The following is a 21,524-nucleotide window of genomic DNA, read 5'->3' as shown; positions in this document are numbered from 1 at the left end:
GAGCCACAGCACGACTTCTGGCTTTTTCTATGTTTATGGTACTGAGGAATTGAACCGAGTCTTCATGAATGCTAGGGAAGAACTTTACCACTAGGCCAAACTCAGGAAATGTATATTTCCCTTCAGGAAACATTTCTATCTGTTATGGAGTTTCATGTCCACAGTAACTTTATCATATATTTAAGCAATAAATCATTGCCATTGTTCTATGCTTTTATTGCTTTGACAAATGACTCAGAGTTCATGTTACCTTCTGTGTTGTATTTTCTGATCAGTTCCTAAGGAATAATATTCAAGCAATAACTTATTCACCTATAAGTTTTGATAGGTACATTAATGCATCCTTTAATGCATGCAACACAACTGCCTTCTTTACAATACCCATAAAGAATAATGGTATTGCACATTTGTAAGGAGATGGAAAGAGTTGGAAAAAAAATCATGTTATGTGAAGTAAGCCAGACCCAAAGAAACATGATTTCCTTCATTCACAATAATTAGTATATGTCTAGGATCACAGTAGCTAAATAGCTATGTACATATGACCATATAGGATGCTTCTCAGTGAAATGAACTCCAGGATCTGGGGACAGGAGGTTTATCTTTGTGGTTGTGGTTTTTAATGTACTATGTAAAGTTCTCTCTTTTTTAAAAAATTTTGTTTTCCCTTTATGGTTTATCCTCTGCTGTCACTGTATCTGATGTTGGTATAGTGTGTGCTGTACATACTTTTATTTGAATTAGGGAAGGGAGAGGAAAAACAAAATGGTGAGGCAAAGGACAAAGGGTAAACAAATATACCAATGATACTCACAAGACAATATGTTGGAAGTGAACTTTACAACTTGGGGGAAGGAGGATGGGGGGATGGAAACTGGGAGAAAAATGTGGGAGGGGTAACGATGTTTGAGAAGAAATGTACTCACTTCCTTGCATATGTAACTATAAGCCCTATATACATCAGCCTGATAATAACATTATATGAAAATCCCAGTAAATTGTCATAAAATCAAAAGATATGTCAAATGGAAAAAAGAATAATTCACAAATAACAACCAGTACAATAAAGAAGCTTTAACAGCTTAATCCATTTAAAGCTTGTATAAGATAGTTATCATGCTGTGCAATTAGAACAAGTAAATATTATAAAAGATTTAAATTTGGAATTGGGATTCCATTCCTCTCACACAATTATACTACTTTGTTTCCTGGCTAATATTATTTTTTAGGTCTCCTGCCTATTTCTTGCTCATATATAACTTCATTATCACCCACTATGTTTCTATGCAATCATACATGCTTTATAAAGAGATAATTATAGTTGCTAGCCTTGTTATTGATCCAATCTGACTTTTCTATCATGTAAAATATTATTTTCTGACCTTCCACAATATTGCTTATTATTAATAGAACTATATTCATTGCCATTTCTTGTAGCAACTTCCAAATAATTTGTATATTCAGAGTGTAGTTTTTTAGAAAACCCATACCTTAGTGAAAAGTTCTTTGGAATTATGAGATCATTTATTGCATATTCTTACAATCTCAGGCTTATGCTCACATAACTCAAAATTTTATTCCAATGCATTAAAAAGCACAAATATTTATTTTTCCCTCAGAGGTATTTTTAAATTCCCACTGCATCCATGTCTTTGTAAATTGCTTTGCTGTCTTAGTAAACAATAAGTTTGCTTATTGCTTTGGAGACTTTGCCTTACTTTGTGTAGGCTGACCTCAAATCTGAAATCAGAGCTGAATCTCTGGAGTAACTGAGATTATAAACATGCACTATTATACTATCATACAAATATATATGTATATATTATTGTTATTAGCAATAATTTAAGTTTATTGCTATTTTATTCTAGGTCAAATTTGCAAATCATTTTAATTAGCTAGTTGCAACTTACGTAACTTTGTGACTTTCTTTCACTTATATGATCTGATTTTTTTTCTTATTTTTTTTCTTTGACTAGTGATTTGTGTAGCTCATGTAGCTTGGAAAACTGACTCAAATCACTGTGTATTCTGGCTAGGGCTGTGACATAAGTATTTATCTGTTTTTTCCCATCATTGTGAACTTATTTTGCCAATTCATTCCTCTTTTTCCTCATGCTCACAATAGAGTGGGTATCACCTAGTATGTTTTCCTAGAGTCAAAGCAGCAGCATCCAACTCACTATTTATTCTCAAATCTCAAACATATTTTCAATTCTAACTTCTTCAACTACATCCCTTTTATTATTTTTATAGCTAGATATTAAAAATGTATTTCTGCATAAAAATATTTGGGTACAATAGTCTATTAAAAATCCATGAAAACTAACTCTATAAAAAATAATAAGCTCCTTTAGTCTTGGAAAAGCTTTGTGGACTTTTGTGGTCTTTGTAGCTGAAGAGAAATGTTCAAAAGTTGAAGTAGGAATTTATTTATGTATTTATTATATGACACCGGAACCCTATCACTTGATTACATACCCTTAGCATTTCCAAAGAATGCATCTTTAATTAAGGCATTGGAAGTAGGAAGGCCACACTTAGAATTTGTTAAAATGTCAGCAGTGGAAATTTTCTATATGGTTTATATTTTAATGAAAGGATGATGCCACCTAATAATGGAGAAATATGCGAAAATTATAGAATGGAAGAATTAGATGGTAAGTAAAACTTAACGTTTAAAGACATGAAGGGCAAAAATTACTATAAGGGGCAGTACTATCTAAGAAACTCTCAAGGTGACTTAATTCTCAGGACTTTTGAAGATAAATAAGCAGTTCCTTAAGAAGTGATAGTCAGTTGGGGCCAGGAGTTTGGCCTAGTGGTAGAGTGCTTGCCTAGCATGCACGAAGACTCAGGTTCGATTCCTCGGTACCACATAGAAAAAAGCTGGAAGTGGTGTTGTGGCTCAAGTGGTAGAGGGCTTGCCTTGCATGCATGAAGACCCGGGTTCGATTCCTCGGTACCACATTCATAGAAAAAATCTGGAGGTGGTGTTGAGGCTCAAGTGTTAGAGCTCTAGCCTTGAGAAAAGTCCAAGGACAGTGCTCAGACCTTGGGTTCAAGCCCTACAATTGGCAAAAATGTACTATTCAGCTAACAGTAAATTGAGTTGTGTAATCAAAATCTCAAAAGCTGGTAAATATACATTTATTTTAAAGCTAAATTTTATTTTACTTGTATTTATTAATACCACCTATAAACAACATGTAAGAACATTTTCAGAAGTGACAGAAGTGTTTCTTATAGTCATAATGATAATAATTAATACACCAAATTGTGCATAATACTATGAGAAGCTATTCATAAATCAATAACACCTAAGTGACTTTATAAAAATATAGAAAAACTAGGAAACCTTTATTTTGTATTGTATTTTTTTTTTTTTGCCAGTCCTGGGCTTGAGCTCAGGGCCTGAGCACTGTCCTTGGACTTTCTCAAGGCTAGAACTCTACCACTTGAGCCTCAGCATCACTTCCAGCTTTTTTCTATAAATGTGGTACTGAGGGTCTTCATGCATGCAAGGCAAGCACTCTACCACTAGGCCAAACTCCCAGCCCTTATATTGTATTTTTTGAAGCATAGCCCATTACACATTCCTTGGAGTAAAATCCAAGTCCTCTTAATTCACAACATTGTAAACCCACATGATATGCCTACATTTCCTTACATACTCACTAAACAAGAAGAAAAATGCCACTGATTTCAAATACATATTTGATACCTCATCTTTACTGACAGTGATACCAGCAACAAGAGGTCTATCACAGACCTTGGAAAGATTGGAAGCTTGTGATGTCCAGTGGTAAAGATGAGGTTTGTTTATGGATTTGGTTCACAATTTCACTGTAGATATTTCCCATGAACCAACACTCCATAAAGTGGTGTCAAGTTGTTGGCTATAGCTAAAAGTTTAGTGTAAACTTTGTAATATGTGATTTGTGAGAATTAAAAGTACCACATAAAAGATGACGCTTTCTAGTGTACTCTGCCCTCCATGCTTCTTATTAAATTGCTGCCCAGCCTCTGAAAATATTAGACACATGAAATAATCCTAAATTTAATCAATATTATATGGGGATACAGCAGTAACACACTTGATTTACCTCACAGCAGTTTAAATTTTACTTCTATATGAATAATTTTGTCTACAGGGACTTTTTTGCCAGTGCTGGGCGTATGCATTGTCCTTGGACTTTCTCAAGACTAGAGCTCTACCACTTGAGCCTCGGGACCCCTTCTGGCTTTTTTCTATGTCTGTGATACTGAGGAATCAAATCCTGGTCTTCGTGCATGGTAGGTAAGCACTCCACCACTAGGCCAAAGTCCCGGTCCTTAACAGGGACTTTGACCACGTTGGATTTCATTGATTGTTACTCTGATATATTGCTCACATTGAGCTGACTGGGCCCAGTGCATGACAAGCATCTTGCTAAGTCAGCTAGAAAAGAAATGACTTCAAGAAGCTATCAGATCTGTTGTGATTCTTGGTCCTAATTAAGAAAGTTTTGACCTGTGCCAGGGAGGCCTAGTGTATCTCCTATTCCTTTCTGTAAAGTTTTCAGTGTGTCAGCTTTTACCTCCAGGTCTTTGATCCATTTGGAGTTAATTCTAGTGCAACGTGACAAAGAAGGATCCAACTTTAGTTTTCTGCAGGTGCTTAACCAGTTCTGCCAGCACAACTTGTTGAAGAGGCTGTCTTTCTTCCATTCTATTTTTTTGGCTCCTTTGTCAAAGATTAGGTGGCTATAGGTCTGTGGTTTAATATCTGGGTCTCAGTTCTATTCCATTGGTCTTCAGGCCTGTTCTTGTGGCAGTACCAAGCTGTTTTGAGAATTATAGCTCTGTAATAGAGTCTAAAGTTTGGTATTGAAATTCCTCTGGCGCTGTTCTTTCTGCTAAGAAGTGTTTTTGCTATACGGGGTCTTTTATTATTCCATATGAAATTTTGGATTGCCTCTTCTATTTCTTCCTAAAGAATGCCATTGGGATATTGATGGGTATTGCATTGAATTTGTAGATAGCCCTTGGCAAGATTGTCATTTTCACAATGTTGATTCTTCCAATCCAGGAGCATGGGAGGTTTTTCCATTTCAAAGTTTTCATCAAAAAGGTCCTTTACATTTTTAGTTAAGCTAATTCCTAGGTACTTTATTTATTTATTTATTTATTTATTTATTTATTTATTTTGCCAGTCCTGGGCTTGAGCTCAGGGGCTGAGCACTGTCCTTGGACTTTCTCAAGGCTAGAGCTCTACCACTTGAGCCTCAGCACCACTTCCAGATTTTTTCTATATGTGGTACCGAGGAATCAAACCCGGGTCTTCATGCATGCTAGGCAAGCACTTTAACCACTAGGCCAAACTCCCAGCCCCAACGTACTTTATTTTCTTTGAGGCTATTGTGAAAGGAGTTGCTTTCCTGATTATTGCCTCGTTCCTCTCACTGTTGATGTAAAGGAAGGCAGTTGATTTTTGAGAGTTGATTTTATAGCCTGCTACTCTTCCAAAGTTTTGAATCAGCTCAAGGAGCTTGGGAGTAAAGTCTATAGGATTCTTTACATACAGAATCATGTCATCTGCAAAGAGGGATAGTTTTATTTCCTCTTTCCCTACTTGGATCCCCTTTATGCTTGCTTCTTGCCTTATTGCACTGGCTAGGAATTCTAGTACTATGTTAAAGAGTAGTGGAGAGAGTGGGCATCCTTGTCTCATTCCTGATTTTAGAGGGAATGGCTTTAGATTTTCACCATTAAGTGTAATACTAGCAGTGGATTTCTCATACACAGCCTTTATTACATTGAGGAATGTTCCATGGATTCCTAGTTTCTCCAGAGCTTTTAACATAAAGGGGTGTCGGATCTTGTCAAATGCCTTTTCTGCGTCTATTGAGACAATCATGTCATTTCTGTCCTTGCTCCTGTTGATGTGTTGAATTATATTAATTGATTTGCGTATGTTGAACCAGCTTTGCCTCCCTGTGATGAATCCAGTTTGATCATAGTGTATATTTTTTTTTGATGAGTTGTTGTAGATGGTTGGCCAGTATTTTGTTGAAAGGCTGTATAAGTGGGACTGCATTAAACTGCGGAGCTTTTGTATGGCAAAGGACATAGCTAGTAAATTAATTAGGAAGCCTACAGAGTGGGAGAAGATCTTCACCAACCAAACAACAGACAAAGGCCTCATATCTAAAATATATCAACAACTCAAAAAATTTAATCACTCGAAAACTAATCTCCAACGTCATGACCATCCTATTAAAAAATGGGCCAAAGACTTAAAGAGAGTCTTCTCTGAAGAAGAAACAAAAATGGCCTATAGACACATGAAGATATGCTCAACATCTCTGGTCATAAAGGAAATGCAAATCAAAACAACTCTAAGATTCCACCTCACTACAGTTAGAATGGCCAGGATCAGGAAAACGAATAACAACAGATGCTGGAGGGGATGTGGCCAGGAGGGATCACTACTACACTGTTGGTGGGAGTGCAAACTCATTCAACCACTATGGAAAGCAGTGTGGCAGTGCCTCAAAAAGCTAAACATAGAACTCCCCTATGACCCAGCAATTCCACTACTTGGCATTTACCCAACCATCCAGAAACAAAGGTATACTAAATCCACCAGCACAACAATGTTCATTGCAGCACTATTCACCATAGCAAAGATATGGAACCAACCTAGATGTCCCTCAATTGATGAGTGGATCAACAAGTTGTGGTATTTGTACACAATGGAATTCTATGCTGCTGTCAGAAAGAATGACATCGCCCCATTTGTTAGGAAATGGAAAGACTTAGAAAAAATCATATTAAGTGAAGTAAGCCAGACTCAAAAGAACTTAGGCTCAATGGTTTCCCTCATTTGTCATAATCAGTAGAAACCTTGGGCTCTACTAGCAGAGATCTGCAATAGAGCAAAATCTTGATACATAAGGTCATATAGTATGAAGGTAATTGAAAGGACCTCCAGGATATTGAAACAAAAGCCATGTAATGAATGATTGTTGTTCTTAATGTACTATGTTGTCTCTCATCTCCTTTGCTGTCCCTTGGGTATCTCATATTGTTACAGTATCTCACTTTGTTATCTGATATATTGATTTTATTGGTATTAGGTTATTTGAAATTTGATAGGGAAGGGGGGAAAACCAAGATGGGTGGGGGGTGTGGGGGGGAGGGTAAAGGGTACTAATACATGAGAAAGGGTAACAGTGTATGTGAATTAATGCACCTTCTATATGGCAAATATCATGTAACCCTTTTATTAATTACAATAAAAAATTAAAAAAATAAAATAAGTTGGAACTACAAAAAAAAAAAAGAAACTATCAGATTGATGGACACCAGTAATTCTTGCTACTTGAGAGACTAGGAACCTGAAGACCACTGTTTCAAGCCAGCCCAGGCAGAATATATCATGTAACTCTACCAACCAACTAACTATCAAAAGGATAGTGTGGAGGGATGCTTAAATGGTACAGTAGCAAACCAAACAATTAAATGATACCCTAGCAAACCAAACAATCAAAGCATGTCAAACAAAGCCCTGAATTCAGATATCAATGATATCTAAAGTAAATATGTAAATATGAAAGATGAATAAGTTAAACAGACATTAAATGCATATTCCTGATCTGAACCCTTTAGAACCCAATGACAGTGGTGTCTAGAACTATGCTTTCTATAATAGGAGACAGAGATGCTTTCCTCTCACACACTTTCTACATTTATGAAACAAGTAAAATTATTGGGTAGTATTTTCGGATTTTATTTGGAGAAATAAAATTCCTTACCAAGGATATTATTCAGGCCAATTTATTTGGTAAAATAAGGAAGTGGATTTTTTTCTTTTTTTGAATAACATTCACTCTGAAAATAAATCAAACATACGGGGTAGGAGTAGGCAACCTTCCACTTTTACCATATGACCTAGTATATTGAGATAATAATGGACAAGGATTTGACATTGGAAGAATCTGATAAGGTAAGGATAGGAGAATCTGATAGAGTCTGTCAGGAGAAACACACCAGGATATCCCATGATGTTAGAGAAAGGTTATAAGTTTCAGTTCTGTTAATGTCTCTTCCTTTGAAAAGCATTTTCTTCTGAAAAAAATACAGGGTAAAAGTAAAGACAAATGATTGAAAAACAGTCTGCTTCCTATATCCATCAGTTTTTGGAAATATTAATGGCTCATTTTAATTTATGTGCTAGAGTCCAAGTCAAACATATTCTGAAGTCACAGTAAAGCATCTGAATGAATGCCATAGGCTCTCACAGACCTTTCTTCCTTTCTTCTTCAGTTTATATCCTTGGTCTCCTAGAATTCTTGCAATCAACTGATGGATGAAAAAAGAAAGTATTGGCCTGAGTTAAATAATTGTTTTGTGCTTTAATTTAACACTAACCAGGTTAAGCTTTCATCATTTTACATCTTCACTGACAGTGGATCTAAATGGCCATAGTAAAAAAAACAAAAAATGTGTTCATTAGCTAAAGCTCATAACAGTGCACCAAGAATGGAAATGTGTGTGTGCAATGAATACTACAGAATTAGAAAGGCATTTACTGCCTTGATCTGTAGATCATAATGAAAAATACTGGATTATTCGATCAAAGACCTCAAAAGAAGATATTACAAGATGAGTCTATATGAATAGATAAAAAGTAGCTTTTTTTGGATTGATAGTTGATATGATTGATTTAGGTGACCAGGATTGTAAAGGTTTCATTACTCTGAGGGTTAGGAGAAGTATATCTAAAACTGAATATTTTTCAGTCATTTATCCCAGGTGTTAGTTATCAAATAGGAAAAGACAATACATGATGTCATCTTTACTTTCAGCATCTGAGGCCATTAGTTTTATATGAAGAGAGTCCTGGGACCATTCTAACACCAGGTCTTAATTGAGTGTACTATGTTCTTGTCTACTCCCCTCTGCAGCACTTCTTTCATGGGTCTTCAGTATCCTGATTTCCTCCTTTTGTCTTTTGTGGTGTTAGAACAATAAAGGCACATTAATGTCTCAGTGCTTCAATTCCCCTTCTTACTTTCCTTAACCTTGCCCCTGACTTTGCCCTTCTGTAAATGCTTTCTCTGGAAAAGATCTTTTCTATTTCAAATATATTTTAATGGTTTATTGTTTCATTTACCACCCTAGAATAAAAGATAATAGGTAACACCCTTTGTAACTTTACACACACAATAATAGGGATTAAAAAGACATCAATGTTAAAGATGCCTAATGGGGCCAAAAGATTCTTTTTTTCTTTTTCTTGACAAAACCAAAATGGAAATTGGCCTTCTGATAGAACCTTGTATGACGCTGTACCTAACATTTCCAATAAAGGTATTTTGCAGTTGAATATAAAGATGAGAGGTTGACAAGAACACAGAGATTATGTGTCCTACCTTTGTATAAATTTAACCCTGGCCACACAAAGTTTCTCATGCTTTGAGCTGTTCAAAAGAATCTGTATAAATCCAATGCTTTTCCTTGTAATTCTTGTTTTCTTTGAACTTACTAAAAGTTTAAATCCCTGCAGCAGTGCTAAGCAGGAGGGCTCCAAACGGGCCTTTGCCGCTTTAATAAAAGGAACTGAAAAAAAGGGATAAAATAATGAAGTAAAAGCTCTAAGTTATGACTGTGTGAGTCTAGTATATTTTCAGGAAGAAAAAAAACAGCAATAACAAAGTAATCCTAAAACTTGAGATTTTTGCTATAAAAATGTACTATTTTCCACTCTAGGTTATTTTTTCCATTCTTATGGAAAACTGAGTTTTATAAAAATATATTTTTATTTTTAAGAATTCATATTACCCAATATAATGAGAGTAAAATTATGCTTTAAATCTTTACAATGCCAACTGTACAGTGTTCTAATCTCTGTAGGCACTGAACTCATAGAAACTGTTGGAGAATTGTTATGATGAAAAAAATTTATAGAAATTGCAGCCTTAATATTTTTAAAACTTTGATCTATCCAGCCAAATAGGTTAATGAAATGAGGGACTGAGGGTGGATTTTTTTATTCAGTGAAAAGGCTAAAACAGATTAAGGGTAGGTAATTCTGAACCATTATAAGATTAAAGGACAGTCTGCAGCTCAAAGGCAAGTTTGTGCACATAAAATTCCAACAGTGTAGCATTGAAAGCCCTGGCTTGTCATGTTTCTGACATTTTGGAAAGTGTGAATTATGATCACAATATCATGGTTGGATACTTTAGAGAAAGTAAATGTTGTGTGACATTTCCTTACAGAAGCTAAAGGAATGATGTTACTGTGATATTAGTCAGTGAAAATGGTATAAGCAGAGTTGCCATGAAAATCATCCATACCTGGGAAATGGGTGCATTAAGAGAAGAGGAGCAAATAAACATACATACAATATACCAGGCACTAAAGTCAGATATAGTAAAAACATAAAATAAACCAATAAGGGGAAAAAAGAGAAAACAAATAACTTCACACAGTACATTAAGAACAACAGATAAACATAAAAAAGATAAACATCTTGCTTCCATATCCTGGAGTCATTTCACTTTGCCTCATTCTATATGGCCATATATACATAGCTTTTAGCTATTGTGATACTCTGGTAGGAGAATCCTTAACATATACTAACTAGTACAAATGAAGGAAACCAAGAAGCCTATGTTTCTTTGGGTCTGGCATATTTTACTTAATATGATTTTTCCAAGTCTTTCCATTTCTTTAAAAATGGTGCAATGTCATTCTTTCTGATGGCAGCATAGAATTCGATCGTGTATAAATACCACATCTTCTTTATCCATTTATCTACTGAGATGCATCTGGGATGATTCCATATCTTAGGTATAGTAAATAATACTTCAATGAACATGGCTGCATGAAAAGCTTTAATGTATTCTTGTTTCTGGACATTTGGGTAAACACCCAGGACTGGGATTGCTGGATTATAGAGGAGCTCTAAGTTTAGTCTATTGAGTAGTATTGCCATACTACTTTCCAGAGTGGTTGAACAAGTTTTCACTTCCATCAATAGTGTTGAGCTCCCTTCTAGCCACATCCCTGCAAAATCTGTTGTTATGAGATTTCTTGATAATGGTCATTCTAATTGGGTGAAGTAGAATCTCAAAATTGTTTTGATTCACATTTCTTTATAGCCAAAGATATGGAGCATTTCTTCATGTGTCTATTGCCCATTTTTATGAACTTTTCAGAGAAGTAACTCTTTAATATTTAGTCCACATTTTACTGGGGTGGTTGTTTCTTTGAGGATTTGTTTCTGAGAGATTAAATTTTTGAGATGTAAGTATATTTTAGATAGAAGAACTTTGTCTGTTGTGTGGATAATGAAGATCTTCTCCCACTCTGTGGGCTTTTTATTTAACTTGTTGGCTATGACCTTTGCAATGCAAAAGCTCTGCAGTTGAGTGTAGTCACATTTGTCCAAATTTTCTTTATTTGTTGTGTTTCTGGGTCTTTATTAAGAAAGTTTCAACCTATTTCAAGGGATTCTAGTGTATCTCGAATTCCTTCCTGTAAAGTGTTCAGGGTATCTACTTTTACCACAAGGTCTTTAATCCATTTGGAATTAATCTTAGTTTGGAGTACCATAGAAGGATCCAACTTTAGTTTCCTACAGGTGTTTATCCGATTCTGCCAGCACCATTTGTTGAAGAGGTTGTTTTTCTTCCATCATATTTTTTGCTTCCCTGTTGAAGATTTGGTGGCTATAGGTCTGTGGCTTAAACTCTGGATCTTCAATTCTATTCCATTGGCCTTCAGGCTTGTTCATGTGTTCATGTGCCAGTACCGTTTTTCTTAAAATTATTATTAGAATGTATCTGTTATAGAATGTGAAGTTTTGTTTTAATATTCCTTCAAACCTTACAGGGTCTTTTACTATTCCATGTGAATTTTTGGATTGCTTCTTCTATTTCTTCAAAGAGTGACATTGGAATATTGATGGGTATAAAGTTATATTTTCTTCTTTTGTTAAAAACATAAAGAATGATCATATAATATTAATTTGATGACAGATAACTGGCTAATTAATAATTTTATTTTATGTCAAATCAACAATTCATGCTATTTTGATACCTAATTTTATTTAACATTTACAAATCTTTAATGTGTTCTTATCAATTTGTTTATTTACATGCACTTAGAATAAAGACTAAATGGATTACTGGAATTACTATCAATATGAAATAATAGCTTAATGAATTATGAACAGAGAAGATTTCTTTTGGCTCATGGTTTTAAAAATTCCAATGGTCCTAGTTCTGGAACCCTGAAACAGAAGCTCATTGTGATTAGAGCATCTAGAAGCACAATTTTTCTAATTTATCAGTGAGGAAATGGAAATCTGGCCAGTGTCCCACAGTTAACATATGATAGAAACAGGGACACCCACATTTATTTCTTATGGAATGTCACATATTTCTAAGTCAGTGAGAAATGTACACAGAGTATTTTCTTGAGGGTAAAGGGTAACATGAAACATTAAAAAGATACATTCATTGCTTCTTATGTAAATACTGACTCCATGAGAGGTGAGTAAAAAAAATTCCATTAAATCGACCCTCATTATTTAGAAGACACAATATTGAGTATGAAATGGATATAGATAGAAGCACTTTATTGAATGCTGAGATATGAGAATGAGAATAGGCCATTCAACATTTGTTTTGCCTTTAAAAAAATGGATTAGACAAATTAATGCATTGCTTTGTCTTTATCTGCTATTTTTCTACCTGCTGTTTCTCAGTCTCCTATTACCATAGGTATGAATAACAACATTTTTATATAGTGGTCTAATTCCAAGTGATTAATTTTTTCCTAGAGTGTGAAAGCTCAAGTTGTTGGGGCTGCAAATGCAGAGAGCTAGCAGGACACATCTGTGGGAATTTGGTTGCCATAGTAATATTTGTGCTAAAAATGTGTCATAAAGTAAAATGCAGGGAGAGCTTTAAAAGGTTTCTGATATGTTCATTGTATCTTTGTTATCCTGGCTATCTCTGTTTTCCTCAATATTTCTAAACTACTTCCACAATTTTGGTTTCTGCATTGGTTGCTCCTTGTACTTCAAATATTTTGGAATATTTTGAGTAGGACTTCAATAATATTCAGGCTTTAGTTTGATAAAGTAGCCTCTAGCCACTATCTCTAATGATTCAGTCTGCTTATCTTTATAGCATTATATTTTAAAGTCAATCCCCCACTTGCTAATCTTATTCATTTGTTTTCTTTCTGTTAAAATTGTATGGTTAATGAAAGCAGCATGATTATTTTCTTGTCCATCTTTTTATGCAAACTTGTGAGAATTTCTTTTTTTTATTATAATGTTTAGAGGGGTTACAGTTACATTCACCAGATGGTAGGTGCATTACTTCTCACACAGTGACACCCTCTCTCATGTTTTTGTCCCCATTTTCCTATTTCAAATAAACAAATAAACATATACACAATATCCAGGTAACAAGTCAGATACTGTAATAACATGAGATTCTCCAAAGGGCAACAAAAGAGAAGAGAAAATAAGTACATTAAGAACAATCACGTGATATAAATCTCTTACAAACTTATGAGAATTTCTGGAAAGGAATATTGTTTATCTGAATGTTCTGTGAAGAAAATTCATAGATGAAGGGCCCTGAAAATTATGAGTACAAACATGTATGAAATAAAGCAGAATGGTGCCTGGCCAATAGAAAACTTACAGATGTTAAAGAGATTATTACAGCTCTGTCATGTGTAGGTAGCCATATTCTAGATCATCAGACCTTCATCATTTTGTATAACTTAAGCTTTATGAATGTCCACTCCTCTATGATTTTTTTTACCAGAAAATTGAAGAGATAGCTGTGTTTCTAGATTCATTTCAAATGTTGCAAATAGCCAATTACTCAAGAGGCTGTGTCAAGGAGGTAACGAGTTCCAGGGTAGTCATTGTCATATAGCAGGAAAAGCTTTCACCATAAGAAGAAAATATTCAAGATATGAAAATAACAGAAATGTCAGCATTACCAAACAGCACGAGATGTGTAAAATGGAGTGCCTCGAGGATTTTTAAAAGGGAATTCTTCAGTAATAGACTACATTTTGTCCAGACCAAAGTCTTTACAGTAAATCTAATCACTGATGCATTGCTATTTGCAGAAAGAATATTTAGAAAGCACTGAGGTCTTAAGGGTGAAGACCACAGGCACAAGTGAACTTGCTTTATCTTCCTATCTTTATACTTGATACCTATCAGGAAGTAAAGTGCCTTCCAACTCAGCACAAGATGCTGAATGCATCCCATAGTACCTCCAAAAGTAAAGTAATAAAATATTAACAGCTTTAGTAGAAGTAAAATTACTGTGTGACTCCATTTCTATAAATGAGGAAAACTAAAATTTGTGAATTCTTTTTTTAAACTTTTTGTCAGTCGTGGGTCTTGAAATCTGGGCCTGGGCATTGTCTGTGAGCTCTTCAGCTCAAGGTTAGCACTCTCCCACTTGAGCCACAGCACCACTTCCAAAATTTGTGAGTTCTTATACATTGTTTTAATTCAGTTTTTTAAAATCCTGAGGTGTACTTTTTATGCTGAAGTTAGATATATGAAACTTTCTTTCTTAACTATTTTAATGTCAAGAACAAAAAGTGAGATATCGTCTCTCATTTTAATTGTTGTCTAGCAGAGGTTATTTTTGCGGGTAAGGCTTGCAAGCAGGAAGATATTCTATTAGATAGCATTACATATTGACAAGAGCATTTATGTACTAATTTAAAATGTTGATCAGCCAGATATGATTTCATGTAATATATCAAAAAAAGATTTTTGGTAGGTCATGTGTATTTTATTCAGGTAGAATTAAATTGTTAGAACTTCTTATTTGATTAAAGCCATAAACCAAAAAAAATCTCAATTTTTGTAGTGCAGGCTTAAATCAATGGAAAAGCAACATAGGATTCTATTTTGCAACACATGTTTTCTTTTAATTCTAGAGCTGTGAGTCTATCTTCAGTGTCTGACATAATGGTACAGGAAACAATTATCTAAAAAATGTGAAGATTACAGGAAAGCAGCCTAGAGTAAAGGCAGGTTGCCTTAAGTCAAATGTTCCAACAGAATTGAATGCCTGAGGTCTGGATTTGGTAAAAATCATTTTATATGCTTGAGAAGACAAGGCTCTCTATAAGCAGTATGTAGTTTCTGACCTTGGTCTTTGCTTACCTTCTTTAGCTTCCTCAAGTCTCTTCACAGTTCTACTGCTAATCCCTTGGCAGATCCTCCTCACCCACTACATACTGGTGACAAGTCACAATTGAATTTAAAGGAGTTCAAAGTGTATGGGCTGTAGAATGGGAAGACATAAGGAATAGCTGCAAATATGTCCAGTATAAATTATGCCAAGCTTAACTGTTGCACATCCTTAAGCCTCAAAGCAATTTATTAATTTACTTTTTAAAAGAAATACTAACTCCTGATGAGGGTTGTTACACTTGCATACATTCTAAAATAAAAGCATCTGAAATGATTTATAAAATGACAAATTGTAACATTTGCTATTTTCCCTGATCAATGGAGATTTGTCAATGAATGTTAAATGATAAAAACGCTGTGTAACCCAGTCACTGTAGTCTAGTATTTGATCAAAACAGCTTCAGTTTCCACTATCTATTAAATAAACAGAATTCTTGCAGCCAAAGGGATAGCTGATACATCATATTTCCTGATGGATTAATCAAGAAGATAAGAAAGTAGATTTGTTAAAGAATAATTTTGTGAGAAAATAACCAAAGAATATTCCCATAAAGGATATACTATTGACTATACATAAATATATTTTGGACTGCTATCATTTATATTTTTTTGCCACCTAGTAAGATATAGGACCTAATTGTGAAGTTTATTGTTATAAATTATGGTAAATAAAAAATAGGGATTTGCTAACAATTTTATTGACTTTTTTGGATAGTAGCAATAATGATTTTTTTAAATGCATATTTCTTGAATATTTAAAATATTTCACAGGCAATTCTTCTTGAATATTGAATAATACATAAATTGAAGGTATGTGGTGAGAATTGCTGAAGCTTATAATATTCTTAGCTTTTTAAGAAGTGACAGAAATAATGGTATACTTTACTCGGGTTTAATTTTAGAATATGACCAAATATAAATAAGAATAGACATTTTAGATAAGAAAGCATGTACACAGTTTTTTGTTTTTGTTTTTTTCTTTTCCCAGTCCTGGGGCTTGAACTCAGAGCTTGGGCGCTGTCCTTGGATGATTTTTGCTCAAGGCTAGCACTCTGCCACTTGGGGCATAGCACTACTCCTAGCCTTTTCTGTGTATGTGGTTCCAGGGAATCAAACCCAGGGCTTTGTGCATGCTAGGCAAGCATGCTACCATTAGATTATATTCCTGGCCCAGTGCATACAGTTTTGAGATAAAACACTTTCTTAAATGACAACTTTTGTTCAAATACTGAAGATAAAAGTGAGATTTCAAGCATACAACAAAACACAAAAAGAAAATATCTATGGATGAGTTTAAGAAGTTCATACATATTTACTTGTGTGCATCTATCTGTCTGCTTATCTATCTATATATCATCTATCTATTTCTCCATCGTCTACCTTTCTGTTTTCATTTGAGGTAAACCAATTCTAGAAAGATGGTACTTTTAAAAGATTATCATTTTTTTTAACATTTTCATGTATCTTTATTTCAAACAATATTTTTGCACATTCAAATTAGAATGTTTCTCTTTAAACTAACCTCTACTAATTTGATTAACATATTATTTACAAGTTAAATTTATTCAGAATTCAACACATTGTAAAAGAAAAGAACTGACAAACAAAAAACATTCCACTATTTATTAAAGAAAGCATAAAGATTGTATCATACCCTTTTTTCCTTTGGAAATTTCATTTTTTTTTCATCTTATTGTCAGGGTTATGTTTAGAGGGATTACAGTTACATTCATCAGGTACTGGGTATATTACTTCTTGAACTTTGTTACTCCTTCCCATGTTTTTCTCCCTACTTTCCCTCCCCCTAGCCTTTCCACTTATCTTTATTTTCTCTTACCTTTCATTTTTCAAATAAAAAAATCAATGTATATGTAATATATATCAAGTACTACATTCAGACATAGTAACAACTTGAGATAGACTATAAGGAGAAAAACGAGAAAAGAAATAACTTCACATAATACAACAAAATAAACTTCACATAGTACAACAATCACAAAGATAAATTTCTTGTTTCCATATCCTAGAGTTTATTTCACTTAGCCTCATCCTATATAGCCAGATATACATAGTTTTTGAGCTATCATATTTCTCTGATAGGAGAACCCTAGACATACACTGTTACAAATAATGGATACCATGAAGCCTTTATAGCATACATTATGTCAACCTCATATTAAAAGTTTACACATCTGGGGCTGGGAGTTTGGCCAAGAGCCAGAGTTGTTGGCTAGTATGCATGAGGGCCCGGGTTCGATTCCTTGATACCATATACATAGAAAAAAGCTGGAAGTGATGCTGTTGCTCAAGTGGTAGACCTCTGGCCTTGACAAATATCTCAGGACAGTGCTCAGGCCCTGAGTTCAAGCCCCACAAGTGGAAAAAAAAAAACAAAAAACAAAAGTTTACACATCAGCCAGACGCCAGTCGTTCATGCCTGTAATCCTAGTTACTCAGGAGACTGAGATCTGAGGATCAAGGTTCAAAGTCAGCCCAGGTACAAAATGACCCGAGACTCTTATCACCAGTTAACCTCTAGAGAATGGGAAGTGGGCTTGGCTCAAGGGTAGGATAGTAGCCTTGAGCTGAAGAGCTCAGGGACAACACCCAGTCCCAGGTGTAGGGCAATAGCCTTGAGCTGAAGAACACGGGACTAGGCTGAGTTAAAGCCCCATGACCGCCCTCCCCCACACAAAAGTTTACATATCAAACTTAACATAAAAATGTGTGTGTTGTGGGTAGGAGACTAATATGTATTTTTCTAGGATGTTAAGCCTTCATGAATCCTGATGACAAAGGGTCAAAAGTATTCTTTCTAGTTTTTTATTTACCTTAGGGATAAAAGTTCTATGTTTTTTTTATATATTTTTATTGTAATCAATAGAAGGGTTACATTATATTTGCCAGATATGGGGTGCATTAATTCGCATACATTGATACCCTTTCTCACGTCTTGGTCCCCATTACCCCCCCCCCCACGCCCACCCCTCATCTTGTTTTCCCCCCTTCCCTATCCAATTTCCAATAACCAAATACATATATATCCAATATATCAGATAACAAAGTGAGATACTGTAACAATACGAGATAACCAAGGGACAGCAAAAGAGATGAGAGATAACATAGTACCTTAAGAACAACAATCATTCATTATATGGCTTTTGTTTCTATATCCTAGAGGTCCTTTCATTTATCGTTATACTATATGGCCTTATGTTTTTCGACTTGCCTTGTAGGAAAAAACTGCTTTCTATATATAGCTTTGGAGAAAGAAACACAAAAGGTGGAACGATGTTGGATGTCTGATAGACTTCAACTGAGGCTCTTCAAACATGCATGGAAGATTGGCATATTTCAATATTTAGGAATAATTTTTTCTGAGCCCTGATTTTATTGTTATTGTTCCTATTGCTATGATTACCACTCTTAATTTCAAAGCTACTTGAAAGCAGTATTTTTCCATGAAACCTGTTATGTATACTGTAGTGTAATCAGTAAATGATAAAAAGTAAACCCTCTAGAATTGATATGTTAATTTGATTGTTGATTTATCTGCCCATTTTACTAATGATGAAATTAAAAATGTGATTTTTTTCACCCAGTATGAGACGCTGTTATAGATTTTGATGTTGTATCTCTGTTTTTTCTCTTCTGTCAAATACAATTTAATCTACCAGTATTTAGTAGTAGCTAAATATCAAATAATTACAGCTACTAATTGTGAAAATATTTCATTTCATCTTCAATAGCTTTTTAAATGTATTTTATCCTTATAATTTTACTGTTGTGTCTAAGTTTCGATTACATAAAAGTTCTGAATATTTATAGATATTTTCAGCTAGTAGAAAGCACTTTTACAAGCAGAAACACCAAAGATCTATTTCCTTTGATTATCTTCTCTGTAGCCTTAGGTTTCCTCTAAAAGCCCCCCAAACAATGAGTGATCTGTTCCTGATTTACTACTTGGTCATTAAAATCAGATACTACATACAAGCTTATTTTTTTTCAGAATTCATTCCTGCTACTGAAATTCTTGTGACCATAAATCTACACATAGTGAATATTGTGTAATAATGGTATGTACTAATATTCAAGCTTTCTGGAATTTCTTATCAACTGTTTTTTTTTTTTGGTTCTTTCCCCTTCTTTCCTGTTTTCCTCCCTCTTTGATCTATGTATATTTTGCAATATGATACAGTTTTTTTGGGGAGGGGGTTCATTGAAGCACTTCTTTGTTCTCTTCTGTTTTACATTTAGCAGGCTTAAGAAAATAGGAAGGAAATATTTGAAATAATGTAATAATCTCTCTTCCTTATTGAGAAACTACAGCTGTAACATTTTAAATGGCTACACAAGTCAAAACAATGGTGAATATCCTAATATGAAGCAGATGTATTTTTATGGAATTTTTAATTTTTACTCTGTTTTCTTCTCTTCAAAATATTTTCATAGACACTGGATATCAAAATAGGTAAAGAAACACCTCTCCCACTTATATCCAATTTACAGGTCATATTATTTCTGCTTTAGAATCATACAAGAAGATATTGGTTTGTTTCCTGGAATATTTTTATGAAAGATAAGTTGTTAGGCCATATTATTGTAGATGTAATGCTTACAATAAATTTGCACTATGACACATGAAAAATGGTACCAACAAAATTCTATGATTTTTAAAAAATGTTTGGCAGCAGTTTAATACAAATGCAAGTAACTATTTTAGTTATGTTTACTTTTATATTGCTTATAAAATATATTTAAAATATGTATGATATTACATCTTAAAATCAGATGTAAGAAGTCTCTTCTAGTCTGTGGAATGTAATTGCTACCCTACAAAAATCTTGGTGTTCTAAAATTTTTTTCATCTCCCCTCTGGAAAGTCACTGGCTCATGTTTGTTGGAACTAATAGTATTTGATGTTTAAAAAAAAATTTGGATTTTATCTCTTCTTCAGGGAATGTTAACTTTTCCTTTGTACTTTGGCAGCTATCCTTACTGCTTGACATTTGCCTCTTTGAGGCTATCTTTGATACATGAGACACACTACACGGATTTATATTAATGAATGTACATGGTCCATTACATATAACATTTATTTATGTATTTATGTATGTATTTATTTATTTATTTTTGCCAGACCTGGGCTTGAGCTCAGGGCCTGAGCACTGTCCTTGGACTTTCTCACGGCCAGAGCTCTACCACTTGAGCCTCAGCACCATTTCCGGCTTTTTCTATGTAATATGGTACCGAGGAATCGAACCCGAGTCTTCGTGCACGCTAGGCAAGCACTCTACCACTAGGCCAAACTCCCGGCCCCTACGTGTAACATTTGTAAACAATATATACAATTGACATAGAAACCTTGATACCTAAATATTTTAATTGATAATTAAACATATTTGCAAACAATTACACTCATAATAAACATATCAAACCAAGTGTTTTTCCCCTGTTCCCTAAACACTCCAGAGTAACTACTATTTTAGAGTTTGTAAGTTATTTTAAATAGACATTACAACTAATCGATAGCCCACATTGTGAGGATTATATAAGCTTCATGATAGTACTTGATATCCACAGGGGACTTGAAACCCATGTACTATAAATATTGAAGAATGATTATCTTGAGAGATAATCTTCAAATTTGCTTTTAAATGTTCAATTTTTACTTTTTCTAAGCTATTGATCTGCAGATAGATACACACGCACGATGTTGGGTATCAAAATGGGCTGTAATTACCAGTCACCCTCAAGAATTTTTGTGCATATTCTAGGGTTTGAAAACTCATCCTGAATCACTTAATCCACAGCTCTACTTCCATCCTTTTAGATCCTTAATTGGACATGAGTCTTAAGGACTTTCCTGCCCAGGCTGAGCTCCAACCATGATCTAGGCTCTTGAGCAGCTAGGATTACAGGTATGAGCCAATATTGCCAGGCGCCATCTTTCATTCTTATGGCCCTTGTAGTGTGCCTTTGTATCATACCTTACTGGCAATTTCAATTTAGTGATGCCAGTAATTTTAATTTTTGGAACCAGAAACTAAATTTACCATTTTGTTTTTGTTTTTGTTTTTTTTGCTGGTCCGGGGCCTTGAACTCAGGACCTGAGTATGGTCCTTGGATACCTTTGACTCAAGGGTGTCACTTGAGCCATGATGACAACTCTGGCTTTTTCTTAGTACGTGGAATTAAGGAATAGAACGCAAGCCGAACATTCTACCACTAGGCTACACTCCCAGCCCAAATGTAGCATTTCGAAATATTATATACCAGTGTC

Source organism: Megascapheus bottae, chromosome 11, assembly GCF_031878675.1.
Source record: "Megascapheus bottae isolate mThoBot1 chromosome 11, mThoBot2.hap1, whole genome shotgun sequence".
Lineage (NCBI taxonomy): Eukaryota > Metazoa > Chordata > Mammalia > Rodentia > Geomyidae > Megascapheus > Megascapheus bottae.
Note: the sequence above shows the minus strand (reverse complement) of the source record.